General features: G+C 41.1%; 19 non-coding genes and 29 pseudogenes across 19 annotated transcripts; all 48 read right to left on the reverse strand.

The window, feature by feature from the left end:
- Positions 1 to 12: 12 nt before the first annotated feature.
- Positions 13 to 131, reverse strand: LOC142478054 (5S ribosomal RNA). Its single transcript, XR_012792947.1, has one exon. It is a non-coding gene; the product is annotated as a 5S ribosomal RNA (ribosomal RNA).
- A 286-nt stretch (positions 132 to 417) lies between these two features.
- On the reverse strand, positions 418 to 536 carry LOC142478070 (5S ribosomal RNA). Its single transcript, XR_012792963.1, has one exon. It is a non-coding gene; the product is annotated as a 5S ribosomal RNA (ribosomal RNA).
- A 286-nt stretch (positions 537 to 822) lies between these two features.
- Positions 823 to 941, reverse strand: LOC142478157 (5S ribosomal RNA; annotated as a pseudogene).
- Positions 942 to 1,227: 286 nt separating this feature from the next.
- LOC142478065 (5S ribosomal RNA) lies at positions 1,228 to 1,346 on the reverse strand. Its single transcript, XR_012792958.1, has one exon. It is a non-coding gene; the product is annotated as a 5S ribosomal RNA (ribosomal RNA).
- A 286-nt stretch (positions 1,347 to 1,632) lies between these two features.
- On the reverse strand, positions 1,633 to 1,751 carry LOC142478097 (5S ribosomal RNA). The gene has a single exon (XR_012792990.1). It is a non-coding gene; the product is annotated as a 5S ribosomal RNA (ribosomal RNA).
- A 286-nt stretch (positions 1,752 to 2,037) lies between these two features.
- Positions 2,038 to 2,156, reverse strand: LOC142478158 (5S ribosomal RNA; annotated as a pseudogene).
- Positions 2,157 to 2,442: 286 nt separating this feature from the next.
- Positions 2,443 to 2,561, reverse strand: LOC142478238 (5S ribosomal RNA; annotated as a pseudogene).
- A 286-nt stretch (positions 2,562 to 2,847) lies between these two features.
- On the reverse strand, positions 2,848 to 2,966 carry LOC142478159 (5S ribosomal RNA; annotated as a pseudogene).
- A 286-nt stretch (positions 2,967 to 3,252) lies between these two features.
- LOC142478076 (5S ribosomal RNA) lies at positions 3,253 to 3,371 on the reverse strand. The gene has a single exon (XR_012792970.1). It is a non-coding gene; the product is annotated as a 5S ribosomal RNA (ribosomal RNA).
- Positions 3,372 to 3,657: 286 nt separating this feature from the next.
- Positions 3,658 to 3,776, reverse strand: LOC142478098 (5S ribosomal RNA). Its single transcript, XR_012792991.1, has one exon. It is a non-coding gene; the product is annotated as a 5S ribosomal RNA (ribosomal RNA).
- A 286-nt stretch (positions 3,777 to 4,062) lies between these two features.
- LOC142478160 (5S ribosomal RNA) lies at positions 4,063 to 4,181 on the reverse strand (annotated as a pseudogene).
- A 286-nt stretch (positions 4,182 to 4,467) lies between these two features.
- LOC142478162 (5S ribosomal RNA) lies at positions 4,468 to 4,586 on the reverse strand (annotated as a pseudogene).
- A 286-nt stretch (positions 4,587 to 4,872) lies between these two features.
- Positions 4,873 to 4,991, reverse strand: LOC142478163 (5S ribosomal RNA; annotated as a pseudogene).
- A 286-nt stretch (positions 4,992 to 5,277) lies between these two features.
- LOC142478087 (5S ribosomal RNA) lies at positions 5,278 to 5,396 on the reverse strand. Its single transcript, XR_012792981.1, has one exon. It is a non-coding gene; the product is annotated as a 5S ribosomal RNA (ribosomal RNA).
- A 286-nt stretch (positions 5,397 to 5,682) lies between these two features.
- Positions 5,683 to 5,801, reverse strand: LOC142478100 (5S ribosomal RNA). Its single transcript, XR_012792993.1, has one exon. It is a non-coding gene; the product is annotated as a 5S ribosomal RNA (ribosomal RNA).
- Positions 5,802 to 6,087: 286 nt separating this feature from the next.
- LOC142478164 (5S ribosomal RNA) lies at positions 6,088 to 6,206 on the reverse strand (annotated as a pseudogene).
- Positions 6,207 to 6,492: 286 nt separating this feature from the next.
- On the reverse strand, positions 6,493 to 6,611 carry LOC142478239 (5S ribosomal RNA; annotated as a pseudogene).
- A 286-nt stretch (positions 6,612 to 6,897) lies between these two features.
- Positions 6,898 to 7,016, reverse strand: LOC142478165 (5S ribosomal RNA; annotated as a pseudogene).
- Positions 7,017 to 7,302: 286 nt separating this feature from the next.
- On the reverse strand, positions 7,303 to 7,421 carry LOC142478099 (5S ribosomal RNA). The gene has a single exon (XR_012792992.1). It is a non-coding gene; the product is annotated as a 5S ribosomal RNA (ribosomal RNA).
- Positions 7,422 to 7,707: 286 nt separating this feature from the next.
- LOC142478101 (5S ribosomal RNA) lies at positions 7,708 to 7,826 on the reverse strand. The gene has a single exon (XR_012792994.1). It is a non-coding gene; the product is annotated as a 5S ribosomal RNA (ribosomal RNA).
- A 286-nt stretch (positions 7,827 to 8,112) lies between these two features.
- LOC142478166 (5S ribosomal RNA) lies at positions 8,113 to 8,231 on the reverse strand (annotated as a pseudogene).
- A 286-nt stretch (positions 8,232 to 8,517) lies between these two features.
- LOC142478169 (5S ribosomal RNA) lies at positions 8,518 to 8,636 on the reverse strand (annotated as a pseudogene).
- A 286-nt stretch (positions 8,637 to 8,922) lies between these two features.
- On the reverse strand, positions 8,923 to 9,041 carry LOC142478170 (5S ribosomal RNA; annotated as a pseudogene).
- Positions 9,042 to 9,728: 687 nt separating this feature from the next.
- On the reverse strand, positions 9,729 to 9,847 carry LOC142478216 (5S ribosomal RNA; annotated as a pseudogene).
- A 286-nt stretch (positions 9,848 to 10,133) lies between these two features.
- Positions 10,134 to 10,252, reverse strand: LOC142477969 (5S ribosomal RNA). Its single transcript, XR_012792864.1, has one exon. It is a non-coding gene; the product is annotated as a 5S ribosomal RNA (ribosomal RNA).
- A 286-nt stretch (positions 10,253 to 10,538) lies between these two features.
- Positions 10,539 to 10,657, reverse strand: LOC142478102 (5S ribosomal RNA). The gene has a single exon (XR_012792996.1). It is a non-coding gene; the product is annotated as a 5S ribosomal RNA (ribosomal RNA).
- A 286-nt stretch (positions 10,658 to 10,943) lies between these two features.
- LOC142478103 (5S ribosomal RNA) lies at positions 10,944 to 11,062 on the reverse strand. The gene has a single exon (XR_012792997.1). It is a non-coding gene; the product is annotated as a 5S ribosomal RNA (ribosomal RNA).
- Positions 11,063 to 11,348: 286 nt separating this feature from the next.
- LOC142478171 (5S ribosomal RNA) lies at positions 11,349 to 11,467 on the reverse strand (annotated as a pseudogene).
- A 286-nt stretch (positions 11,468 to 11,753) lies between these two features.
- LOC142478172 (5S ribosomal RNA) lies at positions 11,754 to 11,872 on the reverse strand (annotated as a pseudogene).
- Positions 11,873 to 12,158: 286 nt separating this feature from the next.
- On the reverse strand, positions 12,159 to 12,277 carry LOC142478173 (5S ribosomal RNA; annotated as a pseudogene).
- A 286-nt stretch (positions 12,278 to 12,563) lies between these two features.
- On the reverse strand, positions 12,564 to 12,682 carry LOC142478174 (5S ribosomal RNA; annotated as a pseudogene).
- A 286-nt stretch (positions 12,683 to 12,968) lies between these two features.
- Positions 12,969 to 13,087, reverse strand: LOC142478175 (5S ribosomal RNA; annotated as a pseudogene).
- A 687-nt stretch (positions 13,088 to 13,774) lies between these two features.
- On the reverse strand, positions 13,775 to 13,893 carry LOC142478217 (5S ribosomal RNA; annotated as a pseudogene).
- Positions 13,894 to 14,179: 286 nt separating this feature from the next.
- On the reverse strand, positions 14,180 to 14,298 carry LOC142477905 (5S ribosomal RNA). The gene has a single exon (XR_012792802.1). It is a non-coding gene; the product is annotated as a 5S ribosomal RNA (ribosomal RNA).
- Positions 14,299 to 14,584: 286 nt separating this feature from the next.
- On the reverse strand, positions 14,585 to 14,702 carry LOC142478197 (5S ribosomal RNA; annotated as a pseudogene).
- Positions 14,703 to 14,988: 286 nt separating this feature from the next.
- On the reverse strand, positions 14,989 to 15,107 carry LOC142478176 (5S ribosomal RNA; annotated as a pseudogene).
- A 688-nt stretch (positions 15,108 to 15,795) lies between these two features.
- On the reverse strand, positions 15,796 to 15,914 carry LOC142478218 (5S ribosomal RNA; annotated as a pseudogene).
- A 286-nt stretch (positions 15,915 to 16,200) lies between these two features.
- LOC142477906 (5S ribosomal RNA) lies at positions 16,201 to 16,319 on the reverse strand. The gene has a single exon (XR_012792803.1). It is a non-coding gene; the product is annotated as a 5S ribosomal RNA (ribosomal RNA).
- A 286-nt stretch (positions 16,320 to 16,605) lies between these two features.
- Positions 16,606 to 16,723, reverse strand: LOC142478198 (5S ribosomal RNA; annotated as a pseudogene).
- A 286-nt stretch (positions 16,724 to 17,009) lies between these two features.
- On the reverse strand, positions 17,010 to 17,128 carry LOC142478027 (5S ribosomal RNA). Its single transcript, XR_012792921.1, has one exon. It is a non-coding gene; the product is annotated as a 5S ribosomal RNA (ribosomal RNA).
- A 286-nt stretch (positions 17,129 to 17,414) lies between these two features.
- LOC142478199 (5S ribosomal RNA) lies at positions 17,415 to 17,532 on the reverse strand (annotated as a pseudogene).
- A 286-nt stretch (positions 17,533 to 17,818) lies between these two features.
- LOC142478177 (5S ribosomal RNA) lies at positions 17,819 to 17,937 on the reverse strand (annotated as a pseudogene).
- A 688-nt stretch (positions 17,938 to 18,625) lies between these two features.
- On the reverse strand, positions 18,626 to 18,744 carry LOC142478219 (5S ribosomal RNA; annotated as a pseudogene).
- A 286-nt stretch (positions 18,745 to 19,030) lies between these two features.
- On the reverse strand, positions 19,031 to 19,149 carry LOC142477907 (5S ribosomal RNA). The gene has a single exon (XR_012792804.1). It is a non-coding gene; the product is annotated as a 5S ribosomal RNA (ribosomal RNA).
- Positions 19,150 to 19,435: 286 nt separating this feature from the next.
- On the reverse strand, positions 19,436 to 19,553 carry LOC142478200 (5S ribosomal RNA; annotated as a pseudogene).
- A 286-nt stretch (positions 19,554 to 19,839) lies between these two features.
- LOC142478028 (5S ribosomal RNA) lies at positions 19,840 to 19,958 on the reverse strand. The gene has a single exon (XR_012792922.1). It is a non-coding gene; the product is annotated as a 5S ribosomal RNA (ribosomal RNA).
- A 687-nt stretch (positions 19,959 to 20,645) lies between these two features.
- On the reverse strand, positions 20,646 to 20,764 carry LOC142478220 (5S ribosomal RNA; annotated as a pseudogene).
- Positions 20,765 to 21,050: 286 nt separating this feature from the next.
- On the reverse strand, positions 21,051 to 21,169 carry LOC142477908 (5S ribosomal RNA). Its single transcript, XR_012792805.1, has one exon. It is a non-coding gene; the product is annotated as a 5S ribosomal RNA (ribosomal RNA).
- Between the last annotated feature and the right edge of the window lie 206 nt (positions 21,170 to 21,375).

Here is a 21,375-nt window from a genome sequence, read left to right on the forward strand (position 1 = left end):
AAAAAATAAAAACACCCACAGCACCTGATATTCCCAGGCAGTCTCCCAACCCAGTACTAATCAAGCCTCACCCTGCTTAGCTTCCGAGATCTGACGGGATCGGGCGCTTTCAAGGTAGTATGGCCGTAGGTGGAGATTGCTGTCTCATGATATCCTCTCATTCTTAAATCCATGAGCCTATATCTTGCTCCATGCATACACAGAGACTGAGAAAATGACAGGTGCACTCAAATGTACTATAGACGGAATTCTCGATGTCAGAATTCTATTTTGGAAGGTTGCATTGTGTTGAACTTTCTGAGGAAAAAACGATATATTTCTTTGCCACTGCGGGAAAAAAGTAGTAAAAAATGAAACATTTTCATTAGCTGCAAGGAATGCCATGTATATTTTCATTAGGGAAGCAAAAAATAAAAACACCCACAGCACCTGGTATTCCCAGGCAGTCTCCCAACCCAGTACTAATCAAGCCTCACCCTGCTTAGCTTCCGAGATGGGACGGGATCGGGCGCTTTCAAGGTAGTATGGCCGTAGGTGGAGATTGCTGTCTCATGATATCCTCTCATTCTTAAATCCATGAGCCTATATCTTGCTCCATGCATACACAGAGACTGAGAAAAAGACAGGTGCACTCAAATGTACTATAGACGGAATTCTTGATGTCAGAATTCTATTTTGGAAGGTTGCATTGTGTTGAACTTTCTGAGGAAAAAACGATATATTTCTTTGCCACTGCGGGAAAAAAGTAGTAAAAAATGAAACATTTTCATTTGCTGCAAGGAATGCCATGTATATTTTCATTAGGGAAGCGAAAAATAAAAACACCCACAGCACCTGGTATTCCCAGGCAGTCTCCCAACCCAGTACTAATCAAGCCTCACGCTGCTTAGCTTCCGAGATCTGACAGGATCGGGCGCTTTCAAGGTAGTATGGCCGTAGGTGGAGATTGCTGTCTCATGATATCCTCTCATTCTTAAATCCATGAGCCTATATCTTGCTCCATGCATACACAGAGACTGAGAAAATGACAGGTGCACTCAAATGTACTATAGACGGAATTCTTGATGTCAGAATTCTATTTTGGAAGGTTGCATTGTGTTGAACTTTCTGAGGAAAAAACGATATATTTCTTTGCCACTGCGGGAAAAAAGTAGTAAAAAATGAAACATTTTCATTTGCTGCAAGGAATGCCATGTATATTTTCATTAGGGAAGCGAAAAATAAAAACACCCACAGCACCTGATATTCCCAGGCAGTCTCCCAACCCAGTACTAATCAAGCCTCACCCTGCTTAGCTTCCGAGATCTGACGGGATCGGGCGCTTTCAAGGTAGTATGGCCGTAGGTGGAGATTGCTGTCTCATGATATCCTCTCATTCTTAAATCCATGAGCCTATATCTTGCTCCATGCATACACAGAGACTGAGAAAATGACAGGTGCACTCAAATGTACTATAGACGGAATTCTCGATGTCAGAATTCTATTTTGGAAGGTTGCATTGTGTTGAACTTTCTGAGGAAAAAACGATATATTTCTTTGCCACTGCGGGAAAAAAGTAGTAAAAAATGAAACATTTTCATTAGCTGCAAGGAATGCCATGTATATTTTCATTAGGGAAGCAAAAAATAAAAACACCCACAGCACCTGGTATTCCCAGGCAGTCTCCCAACCCAGTACTAATCAAGCCTCACCCTGCTTAGCTTCCGAGATGTGACGGGATCGGGCGCTTTCAAGGTAGTATGGCCGTAGGTGGAGATTGCTGTCTCATGATATCCTCTCATTCTTAAATCCATGAGCCTATATCTTGCTCCATGCATACACAGAGACTGAGAAAAAGACAGGTGCACTCAAATGTACTATAGACGGAATTCTTGATGTCAGAATTCTATTTTGGAAGGTTGCATTGTGTTGAACTTTCTGAGGAAAAAACGATATATTTCTTTGCCACTGCGGGAAAAAAGTAGTAAAAAATGAAACATTTTCATTTGCTGCAAGGAATGCCATGTATATTTTCATTAGGGAAGCGAAAAATAAAAACACCCACAGCACCTGGTATTCCCAGGCAGTCTCCCAACCCAGTACTAATCAAGCCTCACGCTGCTTAGCTTCCGAGATCTGACAGGATCGGGCGCTTTCAAGGTAGTATGGCCGTAGGTGGAGATTGCTGTCTCATGATATCCTCTCATTCTTAAATCCATGAGCCTATATCTTGCTCCATGCATACACAGAGACTGAGAAAATGACAGGTGCACTCAAATGTACTATAGACGGAATTCTTGATGTCAGAATTCTATTTTGGAAGGTTGCATTGTGTTGAACTTTCTGAGGAAAAAACGATATATTTCTTTGCCACTGCGGGAAAAAAGTAGTAAAAAATGAAACATTTTCATTTGCTGCAAGGAATGCCATGTATATTTTCATTAGGGAAGCGAAAAATAAAAACACCCACAGCACCTGGTATTCCCAGGCAGTCTCCCAACCCAGTACTAATCAATCCTCACGCTGCTTAGCTTCCGAGATCTGACAGGATCGGGCGCTTTCAAGGTAGTATGGCCGTAGGTGGAGATTGCTGTCTCATGATATCCTCTCATTCTTAAATCCATGAGCCTATATCTTGCTCCATGCATACACAGAGACTGAGAAAATGACAGGTGCACTCAAATGTACTATAGACGGAATTCTTGATGTCAGAATTCTATTTTGGAAGGTTGCATTGTGTTGAACTTTCTGAGGAAAAAACGATATATTTCTTTGCCACTGCGGGAAAAAAGTAGTAAAAAATGAAACATTTTCATTTGCTGCAAGGAATGCCATGTATATTTTCATTAGGGAAGCGAAAAATAAAAACACCCACAGCACCTGGTATTCCCAGGCAGTCTCCCAACCCAGTACTAATCAAGCCTCACGCTGCTTAGCTTCCGAGATCTGACAGGATCGGGCGCTTTCAAGGTAGTATGGCCGTAGGTGGAGATTGCTGTCTCATGATATCCTCTCATTCTTAAATCCATGAGCCTATATCTTGCTCCATGCATACACAGAGACTGAGAAAATGACAGGTGCACTCAAATGTACTATAGACGGAATTCTTGATGTCAGAATTCTATTTTGGAAGGTTGCATTGTGTTGAACTTTCTGAGGAAAAAACGATATATTTCTTTGCCACTGCGGGAAAAAAGTAGTAAAAAATGAAACATTTTCATTTGCTGCAAGGAATGCCATGTATATTTTCATTAGGGAAGCGAAAAATAAAAACACCCACAGCACCTGATATTCCCAGGCAGTCTCCCAACCCAGTACTAATCAAGCCTCACCCTGCTTAGCTTCCGAGATCTGACGGGATCGGGCGCTTTCAAGGTAGTATGGCCGTAGGTGGAGATTGCTGTCTCATGATATCCTCTCATTCTTAAATCCATGAGCCTATATCTTGCTCCATGCATACACAGAGACTGAGAAAATGACAGGTGCACTCAAATGTACTATAGACGGAATTCTCGATGTCAGAATTCTATTTTGGAAGGTTGCATTGTGTTGAACTTTCTGAGGAAAAAACGATATATTTCTTTGCCACTGCGGGAAAAAAGTAGTAAAAAATGAAACATTTTCATTAGCTGCAAGGAATGCCATGTATATTTTCATTAGGGAAGCAAAAAATAAAAACACCCACAGCACCTGGTATTCCCAGGCAGTCTCCCAACCCAGTACTAATCAAGCCTCACCCTGCTTAGCTTCCGAGATGTGACGGGATCGGGCGCTTTCAAGGTAGTATGGCCGTAGGTGGAGATTGCTGTCTCATGATATCCTCTCATTCTTAAATCCATGAGCCTATATCTTGCTCCATGCATACACAGAGACTGAGAAAAAGACAGGTGCACTCAAATGTACTATAGACGGAATTCTTGATGTCAGAATTCTATTTTGGAAGGTTGCATTGTGTTGAACTTTCTGAGGAAAAAACGATATATTTCTTTGCCACTGCGGGAAAAAAGTAGTAAAAAATGAAACATTTTCATTTGCTGCAAGGAATGCCATGTATATTTTCATTAGGGAAGCGAAAAATAAAAACACCCACAGCACCTGGTATTCCCAGGCAGTCTCCCAACCCAGTACTAATCAAGCCTCACGCTGCTTAGCTTCCGAGATCTGACAGGATCGGGCGCTTTCAAGGTAGTATGGCCGTAGGTGGAGATTGCTGTCTCATGATATCCTCTCATTCTTAAATCCATGAGCCTATATCTTGCTCCATGCATACACAGAGACTGAGAAAATGACAGGTGCACTCAAATGTACTATAGACGGAATTCTTGATGTCAGAATTCTATTTTGGAAGGTTGCATTGTGTTGAACTTTCTGAGGAAAAAACGATATATTTCTTTGCCACTGCGGGAAAAAAGTAGTAAAAAATGAAACATTTTCATTTGCTGCAAGGAATGCCATGTATATTTTCATTAGGGAAGCGAAAAATAAAAACACCCACAGCACCTGGTATTCCCAGGCAGTCTCCCAACCCAGTACTAATCAAGCCTCACGCTGCTTAGCTTCCGAGATCTGACAGGATCGGGCGCTTTCAAGGTAGTATGGCCGTAGGTGGAGATTGCTGTCTCATGATATCCTCTCATTCTTAAATCCATGAGCCTATATCTTGCTCCATGCATACACAGAGACTGAGAAAATGACAGGTGCACTCAAATGTACTATAGACGGAATTCTTGATGTCAGAATTCTATTTTGGAAGGTTGCATTGTGTTGAACTTTCTGAGGAAAAAACGATATATTTCTTTGCCACTGCGGGAAAAAAGTAGTAAAAAATGAAACATTTTCATTTGCTGCAAGGAATGCCATGTATATTTTCATTAGGGAAGCGAAAAATAAAAACACCCACAGCACCTGGTATTCCCAGGCAGTCTCCCAACCCAGTACTAATCAAGCCTCACGCTGCTTAGCTTCCGAGATCTGACAGGATCGGGCGCTTTCAAGGTAGTATGGCCGTAGGTGGAGATTGCTGTCTCATGATATCCTCTCATTCTTAAATCCATGAGCCTATATCTTGCTCCATGCATACACAGAGACTGAGAAAATGACAGGTGCACTCAAATGTACTATAGACGGAATTCTTGATGTCAGAATTCTATTTTGGAAGGTTGCATTGTGTTGAACTTTCTGAGGAAAAAACGATATATTTCTTTGCCACTGCGGGAAAAAAGTAGTAAAAAATGAAACATTTTCATTTGCTGCAAGGAATGCCATGTATATTTTCATTAGGGAAGCGAAAAATAAAAACACCCACAGCACCTGATATTCCCAGGCAGTCTCCCAACCCAGTACTAATCAAGCCTCACCCTGCTTAGCTTCCGAGATCTGACGGGATCGGGCGCTTTCAAGGTAGTATGGCCGTAGGTGGAGATTGCTGTCTCATGATATCCTCTCATTCTTAAATCCATGAGCCTATATCTTGCTCCATGCATACACAGAGACTGAGAAAATGACAGGTGCACTCAAATGTACTATAGACGGAATTCTCGATGTCAGAATTCTATTTTGGAAGGTTGCATTGTGTTGAACTTTCTGAGGAAAAAACGATATATTTCTTTGCCACTGCGGGAAAAAAGTAGTAAAAAATGAAACATTTTCATTAGCTGCAAGGAATGCCATGTATATTTTCATTAGGGAAGCAAAAAATAAAAACACCCACAGCACCTGGTATTCCCAGGCAGTCTCCCAACCCAGTACTAATCAAGCCTCACCCTGCTTAGCTTCCGAGATGTGACGGGATCGGGCGCTTTCAAGGTAGTATGGCCGTAGGTGGAGATTGCTGTCTCATGATATCCTCTCATTCTTAAATCCATGAGCCTATATCTTGCTCCATGCATACACAGAGACTGAGAAAAAGACAGGTGCACTCAAATGTACTATAGACGGAATTCTTGATGTCAGAATTCTATTTTGGAAGGTTGCATTGTGTTGAACTTTCTGAGGAAAAAACGATATATTTCTTTGCCACTGCGGGAAAAAAGTAGTAAAAAATGAAACATTTTCATTTGCTGCAAGGAATGCCATGTATATTTTCATTAGGGAAGCGAAAAATAAAAACACCCACAGCACCTGGTATTCCCAGGCAGTCTCCCAACCCAGTACTAATCAAGCCTCACGCTGCTTAGCTTCCGAGATCTGACAGGATCGGGCGCTTTCAAGGTAGTATGGCCGTAGGTGGAGATTGCTGTCTCATGATATCCTCTCATTCTTAAATCCATGAGCCTATATCTTGCTCCATGCATACACAGAGACTGAGAAAATGACAGGTGCACTCAAATGTACTATAGACGGAATTCTTGATGTCAGAATTCTATTTTGGAAGGTTGCATTGTGTTGAACTTTCTGAGGAAAAAACGATATATTTCTTTGCCACTGCGGGAAAAAAGTAGTAAAAAATGAAACATTTTCATTTGCTGCAAGGAATGCCATGTATATTTTCATTAGGGAAGCGAAAAATAAAAACACCCACAGCACCTGGTATTCCCAGGCAGTCTCCCAACCCAGTACTAATCAATCCTCACGCTGCTTAGCTTCCGAGATCTGACAGGATCGGGCGCTTTCAAGGTAGTATGGCCGTAGGTGGAGATTGCTGTCTCATGATATCCTCTCATTCTTAAATCCATGAGCCTATATCTTGCTCCATGCATACACAGAGACTGAGAAAATGACAGGTGCACTCAAATGTACTATAGACGGAATTCTTGATGTCAGAATTCTATTTTGGAAGGTTGCATTGTGTTGAACTTTCTGAGGAAAAAACGATATATTTCTTTGCCACTGCGGGAAAAAAGTAGTAAAAAATGAAACATTTTCATTTGCTGCAAGGAATGCCATGTATATTTTCATTAGGGAAGCGAAAAATAAAAACACCCACAGCACCTGGTATTCCCAGGCAGTCTCCCAACCCAGTACTAATCAAGCCTCACGCTGCTTAGCTTCCGAGATCTGACAGGATCGGGCGCTTTCAAGGTAGTATGGCCGTAGGTGGAGATTGCTGTCTCATGATATCCTCTCATTCTTAAATCCATGAGCCTATATCTTGCTCCATGCATACACAGAGACTGAGAAAATGACAGGTGCACTCAAATGTACTATAGACGGAATTCTTGATGTCAGAATTCTATTTTGGAAGGTTGCATTGTGTTGAACTTTCTGAGGAAAAAACGATATATTTCTTTGCCACTGCGGGAAAAAAGTAGTAAAAAATGAAACATTTTCATTTGCTGCAAGGAATGCCATGTATATTTTCATTAGGGAAGCGAAAAATAAAAACACCCACAGCACCTGATATTCCCAGGCAGTCTCCCAACCCAGTACTAATCAAGCCTCACCCTGCTTAGCTTCCGAGATCTGACGGGATCGGGCGCTTTCAAGGTAGTATGGCCGTAGGTGGAGATTGCTGTCTCATGATATCCTCTCATTCTTAAATCCATGAGCCTATATCTTGCTCCATGCATACACAGAGACTGAGAAAATGACAGGTGCACTCAAATGTACTATAGACGGAATTCTCGATGTCAGAATTCTATTTTGGAAGGTTGCATTGTGTTGAACTTTCTGAGGAAAAAACGATATATTTCTTTGCCACTGCGGGAAAAAAGTAGTAAAAAATGAAACATTTTCATTAGCTGCAAGGAATGCCATGTATATTTTCATTAGGGAAGCAAAAAATAAAAACACCCACAGCACCTGGTATTCCCAGGCAGTCTCCCAACCCAGTACTAATCAAGCCTCACCCTGCTTAGCTTCCGAGATGTGACGGGATCGGGCGCTTTCAAGGTAGTATGGCCGTAGGTGGAGATTGCTGTCTCATGATATCCTCTCATTCTTAAATCCATGAGCCTATATCTTGCTCCATGCATACACAGAGACTGAGAAAAAGACAGGTGCACTCAAATGTACTATAGACGGAATTCTTGATGTCAGAATTCTATTTTGGAAGGTTGCATTGTGTTGAACTTTCTGAGGAAAAAACGATATATTTCTTTGCCACTGCGGGAAAAAAGTAGTAAAAAATGAAACATTTTCATTTGCTGCAAGGAATGCCATGTATATTTTCATTAGGGAAGCGAAAAATAAAAACACCCACAGCACCTGGTATTCCCAGGCAGTCTCCCAACCCAGTACTAATCAAGCCTCACGCTGCTTAGCTTCCGAGATCTGACAGGATCGGGCGCTTTCAAGGTAGTATGGCCGTAGGTGGAGATTGCTGTCTCATGATATCCTCTCATTCTTAAATCCATGAGCCTATATCTTGCTCCATGCATACACAGAGACTGAGAAAATGACAGGTGCACTCAAATGTACTATAGACGGAATTCTTGATGTCAGAATTCTATTTTGGAAGGTTGCATTGTGTTGAACTTTCTGAGGAAAAAACGATATATTTCTTTGCCACTGCGGGAAAAAAGTAGTAAAAAATGAAACATTTTCATTTGCTGCAAGGAATGCCATGTATATTTTCATTAGGGAAGCGAAAAATAAAAACACCCACAGCACCTGGTATTCCCAGGCAGTCTCCCAACCCAGTACTAATCAAGCCTCACGCTGCTTAGCTTCCGAGATCTGACAGGATCGGGCGCTTTCAAGGTAGTATGGCCGTAGGTGGAGATTGCTGTCTCATGATATCCTCTCATTCTTAAATCCATGAGCCTATATCTTGCTCCATGCATACACAGAGACTGAGAAAATGACAGGTGCACTCAAATGTACTATAGACGGAATTCTTGATGTCAGAATTCTATTTTGGAAGGTTGCATTGTGTTGAACTTTCTGAGGAAAAAACGATATATTTCTTTGCCACTGCGGGAAAAAAGTAGTAAAAAATGAAACATTTTCATTTGCTGCAAGGAATGCCATGTATATTTTCATTAGGGAAGCGAAAAATAAAAACACCCACAGCACCTGGTATTCCCAGGCAGTCTCCCAACCCAGTACTAATCAAGCCTCACGCTGCTTAGCTTCCGAGATCTGACAGGATCGGGCGCTTTCAAGGTAGTATGGCCGTAGGTGGAGATTGCTGTCTCATGATATCCTCTCATTCTTAAATCCATGAGCCTATATCTTGCTCCATGCATACACAGAGACTGAGAAAATGACAGGTGCACTCAAATGTACTATAGACGGAATTCTTGATGTCAGAATTCTATTTTGGAAGGTTGCATTGTGTTGAACTTTCTGAGGAAAAAACGATATATTTCTTTGCCACTGCGGGAAAAAAGTGGGAAAAAAGTAGTAAAAAATTTCAGAGGTGCCTATATTCAACCTCCTCCTGTTTGGATTTGAACTCACTATCTTTTCCAAGTATCAGCTTGAACACTGCACACCCCAACTCTGTGAGCCACAAGCTCACCATATAACATGCTGAGTGTTCTGAGGCCTGTATGATATATTTCTAAATGACATGGGAGGCATAAGTGTATTATTGTGACCGTTAAAAAAATACATTCTTGAAGAATTACCTTAAATTGGGAAATTAAATCAGAGACTGAGAAAATGACAGGTGCACTCAAATGTACTATAGACGGAATTCTTGATGTCAGAATTCTATATTGGAAGGTTGCATTGTGTTGAACTTTCAGAGGAAAAAACGATATATTTCTTTGCCACTCCGGGAAAAAAGTAGCAAGAAATGAAACATTTTCATTTGCTGCGAGGAATGCCATGTATATTTTCATTAGGGAAGCGAAAAATAAAAACACCTACAGCACCTGGTATTCCCAGGCAGTCTCCCAACCCAGTACTAATCAAGCCTCACCCTGCTTAGCTTCCGAGATCTGACGGGATTTGGCGCTTTCAAGGTTGTATGGCCGTAGGTGGAGATTGCTGTCTCATGATATCCTCTCATTCTTAAATCCATGAGCCTATATCTTGCTACATGCATACACAGAGACTGAGAAAATGACAGGTGCACTCAAATGTACTATAGACGGAATTCTCGATGTCAGAATTCTATTTTGGAAGGTTGCATTGTGTTGAACTTTCAGAGGAAAAAACTATATATTTCTTTGCCACTACGGGAAAAAAGTAGCAAGAAATTAAACATTTTCATTTGCTGCGAGGAATGCCATGTATATTTTCATTAGGGAAGCAAAAAATAAAAACCCCTACAGCACCTGGTATTCCCAGGCAGTCTCCCAACCCAGTACTAATCAAGCCTCACCCTGCTTAGCTTCCGAGATCTGACGGGATCGGGCGCTGTCAAGGTAGTATGGCCGTAGGTGGAGATTGCTGTCTCATGATATCCTCTCATTCTTAAATCCATGAGCCTATATCTTGCTCCATGCATACACAGAGACTGAGAAAATGACAGGTGCACTCAAATGTACTATAGACGGAATTCTTGATGTCAGAATTCTATTTTGGAAGGTTGCATTGTGTTGAACTTTCTGAGGAAAAAACGATATATTTCTTTGCCACTGCGGGAAAAAAGTAGTAAAAAATGAAACATTTTCATTAGCTGCAAGGAATGCCATGTATATTTTCATTAGGGAAGCAAAAAATAAAAACACCCACAGCACCTGGTATTCCCAGGCAGTCTCCCAACCCAGTACTAATCAAGCCTCACCCTGCTTAGCTTCCGAGATGTGACGGGATCGGGCGCTTTCAAGGTAGTATGGCCGTAGGTGGAGATTGCTGTCTCATGATATCCTCTCATTCTTAAATCCATGAGCCTATATCTTGCTCCATGCATACACAGAGACTGAGAAAAAGACAGGTGCACTCAAATGTACTATAGACGGAATTCTTGATGTCAGAATTCTATTTTGGAAGGTTGCATTGTGTTGAACTTTCTGAGGAAAAAACGATATATTTCTTTGCCACTGCGGGAAAAAAGTAGTAAAAAATGAAACATTTTCATTAGCTGCAAGGAATGCCATGTATATTTTCATTAGGGAAGCAAAAAATAAAAACACCCACAGCACCTGGTATTCCCAGGCAGTCTCCCAACCCAGTACTAATCAAGCCTCACCCTGCTTAGCTTCCGAGATGTGACGGGATCGGGCGCTTTCAAGGTAGTATGGCCGTAGGTGGAGATTGCTGTCTCATGATATCCTCTCATTCTTAAATCCATGAGCCTATATCTTGCTCCATGCATACACAGAGACTGAGAAAAAGACAGGTGCACTCAAATGTACTATAGACGGAATTCTTGATGTCAGAATTCTATTTTGGAAGGTTGCATTGTGTTGAACTTTCTGAGGAAAAAACGATATATTTCTTTGCCACTGCGGGAAAAAAGTAGTAAAAAATGAAACATTTTCATTTGCTGCAAGGAATGCCATGTATATTTTCATTAGGGAAGCGAAAAATAAAAACACCCACAGCACCTGGTATTCCCAGGCAGTCTCCCAACCCAGTACTAATCAAGCCTCACGCTGCTTAGCTTCCGAGATCTGACAGGATCGGGCGCTTTCAAGGTAGTATGGCCGTAGGTGGAGATTGCTGTCTCATGATATCCTCTCATTCTTAAATCCATGAGCCTATATCTTGCTCCATGCATACACAGAGACTGAGAAAATGACAGGTGCACTCAAATGTACTATAGACGGAATTCTTGATGTCAGAATTCTATTTTGGAAGGTTGCATTGTGTTGAACTTTCTGAGGAAAAAACGATATATTTCTTTGCCACTGCGGGAAAAAAGTAGTAAAAAATGAAACATTTTCATTTGCTGCAAGGAATGCCATGTATATTTTCATTAGGGAAGCGAAAAATAAAAACACCCACAGCACCTGGTATTCCCAGGCAGTCTCCCAACCCAGTACTAATCAAGCCTCACGCTGCTTAGCTTCCGAGATCTGACAGGATCGGGCGCTTTCAAGGTAGTATGGCCGTAGGTGGAGATTGCTGTCTCATGATATCCTCTCATTCTTAAATCCATGAGCCTATATCTTGCTCCATGCATACACAGAGACTGAGAAAATGACAGGTGCACTCAAATGTACTATAGACGGAATTCTTGATGTCAGAATTCTATTTTGGAAGGTTGCATTGTGTTGAACTTTCTGAGGAAAAAACGATATATTTCTTTGCCACTGCGGGAAAAAAGTAGTAAAAAATGAAACATTTTCATTTGCTGCAAGGAATGCCATGTATATTTTCATTAGGGAAGCGAAAAATAAAAACACCCACAGCACCTGGTATTCCCAGGCAGTCTCCCAACCCAGTACTAATCAAGCCTCACGCTGCTTAGCTTCCGAGATCTGACAGGATCGGGCGCTTTCAAGGTAGTATGGCCGTAGGTGGAGATTGCTGTCTCATGATATCCTCTCATTCTTAAATCCATGAGCCTATATCTTGCTCCATGCATACACAGAGACTGAGAAAATGACAGGTGCACTCAAATGTACTATAGACGGAATTCTTGATGTCAGAATTCTATTTTGGAAGGTTGCATTGTGTTGAACTTTCTGAGGAAAAAACGATATATTTCTTTGCCACTGCGGGAAAAAAGTAGTAAAAAATGAAACATTTTCATTTGCTGCAAGGAATGCCATGTATATTTTCATTAGGGAAGCGAAAAATAAAAACACCCACAGCACCTGGTATTCCCAGGCAGTCTCCCAACCCAGTACTAATCAAGCCTCACGCTGCTTAGCTTCCGAGATCTGACAGGATCGGGCGCTTTCAAGGTAGTATGGCCGTAGGTGGAGATTGCTGTCTCATGATATCCTCTCATTCTTAAATCCATGAGCCTATATCTTGCTCCATGCATACACAGAGACTGAGAAAATGACAGGTGCACTCAAATGTACTATAGACGGAATTCTTGATGTCAGAATTCTATTTTGGAAGGTTGCATTGTGTTGAACTTTCTGAGGAAAAAACGATATATTTCTTTGCCACTGCGGGAAAAAAGTAGTAAAAAATGAAACATTTTCATTTGCTGCAAGGAATGCCATGTATATTTTCATTAGGGAAGCGAAAAATAAAAACACCCACAGCACCTGGTATTCCCAGGCAGTCTCCCAACCCAGTACTAATCAAGCCTCACGCTGCTTAGCTTCCGAGATCTGACAGGATCGGGCGCTTTCAAGGTAGTATGGCCGTAGGTGGAGATTGCTGTCTCATGATATCCTCTCATTCTTAAATCCATGAGCCTATATCTTGCTCCATGCATACACAGAGACTGAGAAAATGACAGGTGCACTCAAATGTACTATAGACGGAATTCTTGATGTCAGAATTCTATTTTGGAAGGTTGCATTGTGTTGAACTTTCTGAGGAAAAAACGATATATTTCTTTGCCACTGCGGGAAAAAAGTGGGAAAAAAGTAGTAAAAAATTTCAGAGGTGCCTATATTCAACCTCCTCCTGTTTGGATTTGAACTCACTATCTTTTCCAAGTATCAGCTTGAACACTGCACACCCCAACTCTGTGAGCCACAAGCTCACCATATAACATGCTGAGTGTTCTGAGGCCTGTATGATATATTTCTAAATGACATGGGAGGCATAAGTGTATTATTGTGACCGTTAAAAAAATACATTCTTGAAGAATTACCTTAAATTGGGAAATTAAATCAGAGACTGAGAAAATGACAGGTGCACTCAAATGTACTATAGACGGAATTCTTGATGTCAGAATTCTATATTGGAAGGTTGCATTGTGTTGAACTTTCAGAGGAAAAAACGATATATTTCTTTGCCACTCCGGGAAAAAAGTAGCAAGAAATGAAACATTTTCATTTGCTGCGAGGAATGCCATGTATATTTTCATTAGGGAAGCGAAAAATAAAAACACCTACAGCACCTGGTATTCCCAGGCAGTCTCCCAACCCAGTACTAATCAAGCCTCACCCTGCTTAGCTTCCGAGATCTGACGGGATTTGGCGCTTTCAAGGTTGTATGGCCGTAGGTGGAGATTGCTGTCTCATGATATCCTCTCATTCTTAAATCCATGAGCCTATATCTTGCTACATGCATACACAGAGACTGAGAAAATGACAGGTGCACTCAAATGTACTATAGACGGAATTCTCGATGTCAGAATTCTATTTTGGAAGGTTGCATTGTGTTGAACTTTCAGAGGAAAAAACTATATATTTCTTTGCCACTACGGGAAAAAAGTAGCAAGAAATTAAACATTTTCATTTGCTGCGAGGAATGCCATGTATATTTTCATTAGGGAAGCAAAAAATAAAAACCCCTACAGCACCTGGTATTCCCAGGCAGTCTCCCAACCCAGTACTAATCAAGCCTCACCCTGCTTAGCTTCCGAGATCTGACGGGATCGGGCGCTTTCAAGGTAGTATGGCCGTAGGTGGAGATTGCTGTCTCATGATATCCTCTCATTCTTAAATCCATGAGCCTATATCTTGCTCCATGCATACACAGAGACTGAGAAAATGACAGGTGCACTCAAATGTACTATAGACGGAATTCTTGATGTCAGAATTCTATTTTGGAAGGTTGCATTGTGTTGAACTTTCTGAGGAAAAAACGATATATTTCTTTGCCACTGCGGGAAAAAAGTAGTAAAAAATGAAACATTTTCATTTGCTGCAAGGAATGCCATGTATATTTTCATTAGGGAAGCGAAAAATAAAAACACCCACAGCACCTGGTATTCCCAGGCAGTCTCCCAACCAGTACTAATCAAGCCTCACCCTGCTTAGCTTCCGAGATCTGACAGGATCGGGCGCTTTCAAGGTAGTATGGCCATAGGTGGAGATTGCTGTCTCATGATATCCTCTCATTCTTAAATCCATGAGCCTATATCTTGCTCCATGCATACACAGAGACTGAGAAAATGACAGGTGCACTCAAATGTACTATAGACGGAATTCTTGATGTCAGAATTCTATTTTGGAAGGTTGCATTGTGTTGAACTTTCTGAGGAAAAAACGATATATTTCTTTGCCACTGCGGGAAAAAAGTAGTAAAAAATGAAACATTTTCATTTGCTGCAAGGAATGCCATGTATATTTTCATTAGGGAAGCGAAAAATAAAAACACCCACAGCACCTGGTATTCCCAGGCAGTCTCCCAACCCAGTACTAATCAAGCCTCACGCTGCTTAGCTTCCGAGATCTGACAGGATCGGGCGCTTTCAAGGTAGTATGGCCGTAGGTGGAGATTGCTGTCTCATGATATCCTCTCATTCTTAAATCCATGAGCCTATATCTTGCTCCATGCATACACAGAGACTGAGAAAATGACAGGTGCACTCAAATGTACTATAGACGGAATTCTTGATGTCAGAATTCTATTTTGGAAGGTTGCATTGTGTTGAACTTTCTGAGGAAAAAACGATATATTTCTTTGCCACTGCGGGAAAAAAGTGGGAAAAAAGTAGTAAAAAAATTTCAGAGGTGCCTATATTCAACCTCCTCCTGTTTGGATTTGAACTCACTATCTTTTCCAAGTATCAGCTTGAACACTGCACACCCCAACTCTGTGAGCCACAAGCTCACCATATAACATGCTGAGTGTTCTGAGGCCTGTATGATATATTTCTAAATGACATGGGAGGCATAAGTGTATTATTGTGACCGTTAAAAAAATACATTCTTGAAGAATTACCTTAAATTGGGAAATTAAATCAGAGACTGAGAAAATGACAGGTGCACTCAAATGTACTATAGACGGAATTCTTGATGTCAGAATTCTATATTGGAAGGTTGCATTGTGTTGAACTTTCAGAGGAAAAAACGATATATTTCTTTGCCACTCCGGGAAAAAAGTAGCAAGAAATGAAACATTTTCATTTGCTGCGAGGAATGCCATGTATATTTTCATTAGGGAAGCGAAAAATAAAAACACCTACAGCACCTGGTATTCCCAGGCAGTCTCCCAACCCAGTACTAATCAAGCCTCACCCTGCTTAGCTTCCGAGATCTGACGGGATTTGGCGCTTTCAAGGTTGTATGGCCGTAGGTGGAGATTGCTGTCTCATGATATCCTCTCATTCTTAAATCCATGAGCCTATATCTTGCTCCATGCATACACAGAGACTGAGAAAATGACAGGTGAACTCAAATGTACTATAGACGGAATTCTCGATGTCAGAATTCTATTTTGGAAGGTTGCATTGTGTTGAACTTTCAGAGGAAAAAACTATATATTTCTTTGCCACTACGGGAAAAAAGTAGCAAGAAATTAAACATTTTCATTTGCTGCGAGGAATGCCATGTATATTTTCATTAGGGAAGCAAAAAATAAAAACCCCTACAGCACCTGGTATTCCCAGGCAGTCTCCCAACCCAGTACTAATCAAGCCTCACCCTGCTTAGCTTCCGAGATCTGACGGGATCGGGCGCTTTCAAGGTAGTATGGCCGTAGGTGGAGATTGCTGTCTCATGATATCCTCTCATTCTTAAATCCATGAGCCTATATCTTGCTCCATGCATACACAGAGACTGAGAAAATGACAGGTGCACTCAAATGTACTATAGACGGAATTCTTGATGTCAGAATTCTATTTTGGAAGGTTGCATTGTGTTGAACTTTCTGAGGAAAAAACGATATATTTCTTTGCCACTGCGGGAAAAAAGTAGTAAAAAATGAAACATTTTCATTTGCTGCAAGGAATGCCATGTATATTTTCATTAGGGAAGCGAAAAATAAAAACACCCACAGCACCTGGTATTCCCAGGCAGTCTCCCAACCAGTACTAATCAAGCCTCACCCTGCTTAGCTTCCGAGATCTGACAGGATCGGGCGCTTTCAAGGTAGTATGGCCATAGGTGGAGATTGCTGTCTCATGATATCCTCTCATTCTTAAATCCATGAGCCTATATCTTGCTCCATGCATACACAGAGACTGAGAAAATGACAGGTGCACTCAAATGTACTATAGACGGAATTCTTGATGTCAGAATTCTATTTTGGAAGGTTGCATTGTGTTGAACTTTCTGAGGAAAAAACGATATATTTCTTTGCCACTGCGGGAAAAAAGTAGTAAAAAATGAAACATTTTCATTTGCTGCAAGGAATGCCATGTATATTTTCATTAGGGAAGCGAAAAATAAAAACACCCACAGCACCTGGTATTCCCAGGCAGTCTCCCAACCCAGTACTAATCAAGCCTCACACTGCTTAGCTTCCGAGATCTGACGGGATCGGGCGCTTTCAAGGTAGTATGGCCGTAGGTGGAGATTGCTGTCTCATGATATCCTCTCATTCTTAAATCCATGAGCCTATATCTTGCTCCATGCATACACAGAGACTGAGAAAATGACAGGTGCACTCAAATGTACTATAGACGGAATTCTTGATGTCAGAATTCTATTTTGGAAGGTTGCATTGTGTTGAACTTTCTGAGGAAAAAACGATATATTTCTTTGCCACTGCGGGAAAAAAGTAGTAAAAAATGAAACATTTTCATTTGCTGCAAGGAATGCCATGTATATTTTCATTAGGGAAGCGAAAAATAAAAACACCCACAGCACCTGGTATTCCCAGGCAGTCTCCCAACCAGTACTAATCAAGCCTCACCCTGCTTAGCTTCCGAGATCTGACAGGATCGGGCGCTTTCAAGGTAGTATGGCCATAGGTGGAGATTGCTGTCTCATGATATCCTCTCATTCTTAAATCCATGAGCCTATATCTTGCTCCATGCATACACAGAGACTGAGAAAATGACAGGTGCACTCAAATGTACTATAGACGGAATTCTTGATGTCAGAATTCTATTTTGGAAGGTTGCATTGTGTTGAACTTTCTGAGGAAAAAACGATATATTTCTTTGCCACTGCGGGAAAAAAGTAGTAAAAAATGAAACATTTTCATTTGCTGCAAGGAATGCCATGTATATTTTCATTAGGGAAGCGAAAAATAAAAACACCCACAGCACCTGGTATTCCCAGGCAGTCTCCCAACCCAGTACTAATCAAGCCTCACGCTGCTTAGCTTCCGAGATCTGACAGGATCGGGCGCTTTCAAGGTAGTATGGCCGTAGGTGGAGATTGCTGTCTCATGATATCCTCTCATTCTTAAATCCATGAGCCTATATCTTGCTCCATGCATACACAGAGACTGAGAAAATGACAGGTGCACTCAAATGTACTATAGACGGAATTCTTGATGTCAGAATTCTATTTTGGAAGGTTGCATTGTGTTGAACTTTCTGAGGAAAAAACGATATATTTCTTTGCCACTGCGGGAAAAAAGTGGGAAAAAAGTAGTAAAAAAATTTCAGAGGTGCCTATATTCAACCTCCTCCTGTTTGGATTTGAACTCACTATCTTTTCCAAGTATCAGCTTGAACACTGCACACCCCAACTCTGTGAGCCACAAGCTCACCATATAACATGCTGAGTGTTCTGAGGCCTGTATGATATATTTCTAAATGACATGGGAGGCATAAGTGTATTATTGTGACCGTTAAAAAAATACATTCTTGAAGAATTACCTTAAATTGGGAAATTAAATCAGAGACTGAGAAAATGACAGGTGCACTCAAATGTACTATAGACGGAATTCTTGATGTCAGAATTCTATATTGGAAGGTTGCATTGTGTTGAACTTTCAGAGGAAAAAACGATATATTTCTTTGCCACTCCGGGAAAAAAGTAGCAAGAAATGAAACATTTTCATTTGCTGCGAGGAATGCCATGTATATTTTCATTAGGGAAGCGAAAAATAAAAACACCTACAGCACCTGGTATTCCCAGGCAGTCTCCCAACCCAGTACTAATCAAGCCTCACCCTGCTTAGCTTCCGAGATCTGACGGGATTTGGCGCTTTCAAGGTTGTATGGCCGTAGGTGGAGATTGCTGTCTCATGATATCCTCTCATTCTTAAATCCATGAGCCTATATCTTGCTCCATGCATACACAGAGACTGAGAAAATGACAGGTGAACTCAAATGTACTATAGACGGAATTCTCGATGTCAGAATTCTATTTTGGAAGGTTGCATTGTGTTGAACTTTCAGAGGAAAAAACTATATATTTCTTTGCCACTACGGGAAAAAAGTAGCAAGAAATTAAACATTTTCATTTGCTGCGAGGAATGCCATGTATATTTTCATTAGGGAAGCAAAAAATAAAAACCCCTACAGCACCTGGTATTCCCAGGCAGTCTCCCAACCCAGTACTAATCAAGCCTCACCCTGCTTAGCTTCCGAGATCTGACGGGATCGGGCGCTTTCAAGGTAGTATGGCCGTAGGTGGAGATTGCTGTCTCATGATATCCTCTCATTCTTAAATCCATGAGCCTATATCTTGCTCCATGCATACACAGAGACTGAGAAAATGACAGGTGCACTCAAATGTACTATAGACGGAATTCTTGATGTCAGAATTCTATTTTGGAAGGTTGCATTGTGTTGAACTTTCTGAGGAAAAAACGATATATTTCTTTGCCACTGCGGGAAAAAAGTAGTAAAAAATGAAACATTTTCATTTGCTGCAAGGAATGCCATGTATATTTTCATTAGGGAAGCGAAAAATAAAAACACCCACAGCACCTGGTATTCCCAGGCAGTCTCCCAACCAGTACTAATCAAGCCTCACCCTGCTTAGCTTCCGAGATCTGACAGGATCGGGCGCTTTCAAGGTAGTATGGCCATAGGTGGAGATTGCTGTCTCATGATATCCTCTCATTCTTAAATCCATGAGCCTATATCTTGCTCCATGCATACACAGAGACTGAGAAAATGACAGGTGCACTCAAATGTACTATAGACGGAATTCTTGATGTCAGAATTCTATTTTGGAAGGTTGCATTGTGTTGAACTTTCTGAGGAAAAAACGATATATTTCTTTGCCACTGCGGGAAAAAAGTAGTAAAAAATGAAACATTTTCATTTGCTGCAAGGAATGCCATGTATATTTTCATTAGGGAAGCGAAAAATAAAAACACCCACAGCACCTGGTATTCCCAGGCAGTCTCCCAACCCAGTACTAATCAAGCCTCACACTGCTTAGCTTCCGAGATCTGACGGGATCGGGCGCTTTCAAGGTAGTATGGCCGTAGGTGGAGATTGCTGTCTCATGATATCCTCTCATTCTTAAATCCATGAGCCTATATCTTGCTCCATGCATACACAGAGACTGAGAAAATGACAGGTGCACTCAAATGTACTATAGACGGAATTCTTGATGTCAGAATTCTATTTTGGAAGGTTGCATTGTGTTGAACTTTCTGAGGAAAAAACGATATATTTCTTTGCCACTGCGGGAAAAAAGTGGGAAAAAAGTAGTAAAAAATTTCAGAGGTGCCTATATTCAACCTCCTCCTGTTTGGATTTGAACTCACTATCTTTTCCAAGTATCAGCTTGAACACTGCACACCCCAACTCTGTGAGCCACAAGCTCACCATATAACATGCTGAGTGTTCTGAGGCCTGTATGATATATTTCTAAATGACATGGGAGGCATAAGTGTATTATTGTGACCGTTAAAAAAATACATTCTTGAAGAATTACCTTAAATTGGGAAATTAAATCAGAGACTGAGAAAATGACAGGTGCACTCAAATGTACTATAGACGGAATTCTTGATGTCAGAATTCTATATTGGAAGGTTGCATTGTGTTGAACTTTCAGAGGAAAAAACGATATATTTCTTTGCCACTCCGGGAAAAAAGTAGCAAGAAATGAAACATTTTCATTTGCTGCGAGGAATGCCATGTATATTTTCATTAGGGAAGCGAAAAATAAAAACACCTACAGCACCTGGTATTCCCAGGCAGTCTCCCAACCCAGTACTAATCAAGCCTCACCCTGCTTAGCTTCCGAGATCTGACGGGATTTGGCGCTTTCAAGGTTGTATGGCCGTAGGTGGAGATTGCTGTCTCATGATATCCTCTCATTCTTAAATCCATGAGCCTATATCTTGCTCCATGCATACACAGAGACTGAGAAAATGACAGGTGCACTCAAATGTACTATAGACGGAATTCTCGATGTCAGAATTCTATTTTGGAAGGTTGCATTGTGTTGAACTTTCAGAGGAAAAAACTATATATTTCTTTGCCACTACGGGAAAAAAGTAGCAAGAAATTAAACATTTTCATTTGCTGCGAGGAATGCCATGTATATTTTCATTAGGGAAGCAAAAAATAAAAACCCCTACAGCACCTGGTATTCCCAGGCAGTCTCCCAACCCAGTACTAATCAAGCCTCACCCTGCTTAGCTTCCGAGATCTGACGGGATCGGGCGCTTTCAAGGTAGTATGGCCGTAGGTGGAGATTGCTGTCTCATGATATCCTCTCATTCTTAAATCCATGAGCCTATATCTTGCTCCATGCATACACAGAGACTGAGAAAATGACAGGTGCACTCAAATGTACTATAGACGGAATTCTTGATGTCAGAATTCTATTTTGGAAGGTTGCATTGTGTTGAACTTTCTGAGGAAAAAACGATATATTTCTTTGCCACTGCGGGAAA

This window comes from Ascaphus truei, unplaced genomic scaffold (assembly GCF_040206685.1).
Source record: "Ascaphus truei isolate aAscTru1 unplaced genomic scaffold, aAscTru1.hap1 HAP1_SCAFFOLD_234, whole genome shotgun sequence".
NCBI lineage: Eukaryota > Metazoa > Chordata > Amphibia > Anura > Ascaphidae > Ascaphus > Ascaphus truei.